The sequence below is a fragment of the Ornithorhynchus anatinus genome, chromosome 9 (assembly GCF_004115215.2).
Source record: "Ornithorhynchus anatinus isolate Pmale09 chromosome 9, mOrnAna1.pri.v4, whole genome shotgun sequence".
In the NCBI taxonomy this organism is placed as follows: Eukaryota; Metazoa; Chordata; class Mammalia; order Monotremata; family Ornithorhynchidae; genus Ornithorhynchus; species Ornithorhynchus anatinus.
The window spans coordinates 27,349,013-27,353,399 of record NC_041736.1 but is presented as its reverse complement, the minus strand read 5'-3'; the positions used below and the strand labels follow the sequence as shown (position 1 = coordinate 27,353,399).

General features: G+C 40.8%; 1 non-coding gene across 1 annotated transcript; it reads right to left on the bottom strand.

Annotated features, from left to right (window-relative positions):
• Nucleotides 1-1,225: 1,225 nt before the first annotated feature.
• Nucleotides 1,226-1,363, bottom strand: LOC114814454. The gene has a single exon (XR_003762250.1). It is a non-coding gene; the product is annotated as a small nucleolar RNA SNORA7 (small nucleolar RNA).
• Between the last annotated feature and the right edge of the window lie 3,024 nt (nucleotides 1,364-4,387).

The following is a 4,387-nucleotide window of genomic DNA, read 5'->3' as shown; positions in this document are numbered from 1 at the left end:
TTTCAAGAGCATTAACTGCTTAACCTGGTGGTTTGTTGACCAACCACTGACTTGAATTCAGGTACTTGGGTCGCTGAGAGCATAAGGTCAGGAGAAAACAGGCCACTGAGTTGATGTGAAAGTACATACTTACTGACATGTTGTCAAATTCTTAGCTTGCCCAAGCCTTGGCGTTGCCCCTTGGCCCCTTCATAAGTTTTAACAAGTGAAAAACAAGGTGGAAGGTACAACCTCTTTCCCTTAATAAAAATAGTTAATTATTTTCCCTTTCACATTCTTTTTCTCAGAACCTTTATTTTGAACTTTCAGGTAAAGTCTAAGGAGCTTGGATTCAAACAGATGCAGGAGATTTTGTTCAGAACCAGCATCACGAGGAATTGGGAGCTGGGACAGGGAGCTTCTCTCAACACACAGCTGGGAGGGTAGAAGAGACCTAGAGGAAAGGGTCCCTCAGGCTGCCAGAACCCCATCTGTGGAATTTCCCCCCCACCCCCTGTCATATAGAGGACTGTCATGTGGGGAATGGGGGACAGTGGGGACCAGCTATCCCTGCTCCACAATGAGGTGAGATGGGAAAGGTCCAAGAGGGGAGGAAGTTTCTATGCCTTTCCCTCTCACTCTCTTTCTCTCTCACCACCCCTGTTCTCAACATACACAACGCACCACATTTTGGCTACCTCCAACTCCACACAAAACCAAGCAACTATTCGATGAAATTTGACCCTCCTTAAGAAACTCAGCAAGATCTTTAGGCCATCCTGTGAAGGAATGATTGCTTGAGGTAGACCTCAAAGAATCCTGAGCAGTTTGTCCCAACCACTATCAGAGTGAAGCAGGGTTGGGTGGTAGGTCTATGGTGTTCAACCTGTTCTATGGTGCCATTCTTAAGGATGTGATGAAGAGCCTGGAAGCTGGTGTCAGTATCCTCATTCAATCTACCAGGAAACTCTTCCAATGGAAAAGGATTCACAGTCTCAGTGCAGATGGATGACTGTTGAGGGCCTACTCACCCTCACAAATACTTGTCTTGTCTTGTCTTATGCGGTCGAATCGTCTTCAACCCATAGCGACTCCATGGACATAGAATGCCCCACTCTCATCTGCAATCGTTCTGGTAGTGGGTCCATAGAGTTTTCTTGGTAAAAATACAGAAATGGTTTACCATTGCCTCTTTCTGCACCCTCGACTGTCTCATGCTGCTGCTGCCCAGCACAGGGGAGTTTAGACTTCTAGCAGATTGCCTTCCATTCTCTAGCCACTGCCCAAGCTAGGAATGGAATGCATATGCTTCTGCTTGACTCTCCCTCCCATAGTCAAGACTGGTAGAGTACTGGAAACTCTCCAGGTGTGACCCTGAGAGGGGTAAATACACACCTATGTTCATAAATATACATACACACACAATATACATACACATTCACAAAAATTCACATACACACATGAGTAGATCAAACTGCTTTGCAAAATCAGCTCAACTCTATGGATTGATAATAAGAATGAAGAAAGTTGAGGTTATTTATGTACAAGCCTAGGTAGGGAAATTGTAGGAACAGACAAAGGTGTTCACTAATAAAAATGACTTTAGTGTCCTCCCTGAATTCTGCTCCATTGGCAAGAATACATGAACAAAGAAGTAGAAAAGAGAATCAAGATGATCAGCATCTCTTTGAAGATACTGACAGGTGGTGCTTGAGAAAAGCAAAATTTTTCCAAAAAATTTTTTTTTCAGTTTTAATTTTTTAAATTTTAAAATTTTAAACTTTTTAATTTTCTTGAGAACTTTCTAATGACATTTTTGAACAAGCATCACTTTGTCCCTTGCAAAATCAGTCCATAATTAGAATTCTAGTTCTATTTTATGCACAGGTAAGCAGCTTGAAGTAGTGAATAGAGTACTAGCCTGGTAGTCAGAAGGACCTGAGTTCTAATCCTACCTCTTCCACTTGTCTGCTGTGTGACCTCCAAAGTGTCCCTGTTTTCTGATACTGGAAACAGAAATAAATCTTTTCTTTTTTTATGGTATTAGTTAAGTGCTTACTATGTGCCAGACAATGGTATTGATATAAGCTAATCAGGTTGGACATAGTCCATGGACATGGGGCTCACAGTCTTAATCCCCATTTTACTGATGAGTTAACAAGCACAGAGAAGTTAAGTGTCTTGCCCAAGACCACGTAGCAGACAGGAGGTGGAGCTGGACAAGTCACTTCACATTTCTGGGCATCTGTTATCTGTAAAATGGGGTTTGAGGCTGTGAGCCCCACATGATATGGAGACTGTGTCCACCTCGGTTTGCTTTTATCCACCCCAGTGCTTAGTACAATGCCTGGTACATAATAAGCCCTTAACAAGTACCATCATTATTATCACCATCAAAAGGTCAGAAGAAGTCATGATCTTTGGACTCCCAAGCCCAGGCGCTCTCCACTGTGCCATATTGTGGGACAGGGATTGTTTTGAACCTGACAAGCATGTATCTACCCCAGTGCTTAATATAGAGCTTGGCTCATAGTAAGTTCATAATAATCATAATCATAATCATATCAGTTATAGTACTTGTTAACACTATTCTAAGCATTGGGGTAAATCAGGTTGGACAAAACTAACAAATAAACATAAAAAAGTTCCCTAGTGAGAGCGCTCAATAAATCCAATTGAATCCTTTTGATATATCTATTCTAAAAATAGCTTGTCATTGACTTTGTTCACTTTTTCTTTCAAACTCACTGGTTTTTGTGTTTTTATGTTGAAAACAATACTGTGAATCTGGTAAGAGCTGCTTATCCTATCTGTAAATTTAAAGTTCAGATTTTAGATACACTTCCATAATCCATATCTTCCTTCCTACCATAGAAATTCTGAGAAAGGATTCATAATGATATTTCTGCCAATTACTTATAGCCTCTTCCAAGAGGACACACCCTGCAAGGGTGGGGATTAGTCTCTTTTCGGCAGAAGTTTCGACATTGTAATCATCCCTGATGAGAATCTAGGTTGGCCTGATTTCTCCAGAGAGTTTAGTAATTCAGAGAAAGGAAAGTTCCTTCTCCTGTTATACTCCTGGCTGTACTTGTTTTTCCAGCATTATAGTTCATTGTATTTGTGTCACCTCTAACTTTTCAATCATATAAGCCCTCTAGTTCTGAATCATCTTTGGAATTGTTCTAGAAATACTTTTAGAATTTTTGAACCACACTGTAAAATGCATTCTTAGACTGTGAGCCCTTTGAAGACAGGGATTGTGTCTAACTTGATTGTCTTGTTATCTACACCAGCTCAGTACAAGGCTTGGACATAGAAAGTGCTTAACAAACATCACAGTACTAAGTATTGTAAATCAAAATCCATGCTTCAGAAAAATAAAAATTTCAGAGAAGTGGCATGGCCTAGTGGATATAGCATTGCTCTGGGAGTCAGAAGGACCTGGGTTCTAAATCCAGCTCCACCTCTTCTCTGCTCTGTGGTCCTGGGAAAGTCACTTAACTTCTCTGTGCTTGTTAACTCATCTGTAAAAATTGGATTTAGACAGAGAGCCCCATGTCCATGGACTTTGTCCAACCTGATTAACTTGTATCTGCGCCAGCACCTGGCACATAGTAAACACTTAACAAATACCATAAAAAAGCAAAAGAAAAAAAAATTCCTTCCTGTTCCCAGTGACAGAGACCAGGGAAAGTTGAGAGGAAATGAGGTTGTTCCAATGAAGATTTGTTAATCCATAAACGGGAACAATCAGTCAATCAATAAATCAATGAATGGTATTTATTGAGTGCTTCCTGGGTGCAGACCATTGTACTAAGCACGTGGGAGAGTATAATACATGAGATTTGATAGATACAGTTCGTGCCCTCTAGGAACTTATAGTTTACAGGAACATGTGGGCCAGTTTTACGTTATAGGAAAATACTATATAATGCTCAAAATATCTACGTCACTCACCTAGAGCACGGGCTTTGAAGTCAGGGCTCATGAGTTCGAATCCCAGTTCTGCCACTTGTCAGCTGTGTGACTGTGGGCAAGTCACTTAACTTCTCTGTGCCTCAGTTCCCTCATCTGTAAAATGGGGATTAAGACTGTGAGCCCCACGTAGGACAACCTGATTCCCCTGTGTTTACCCCAGCGCTTAGAACAGTGCTCTGCACATAGTAAGCGCTTAACAAATACCAACATTATTATTATTATTATTATTACCTAGGGAATGTTAGACATTTTCATAGTCCAACACTATTCTTGGGAAATAACGGAAAAGCCAATAGAGCAAAATCCAGTCAGAGAACACTGCCAGAGGGCCAGATGTAATAAGCAGAATCCTCAGTGCAAATGAATAATATCATCTCTGAACTGAGAACTTGGAAATGAACAATAGAGTTAGTAATAAGGACTCCTG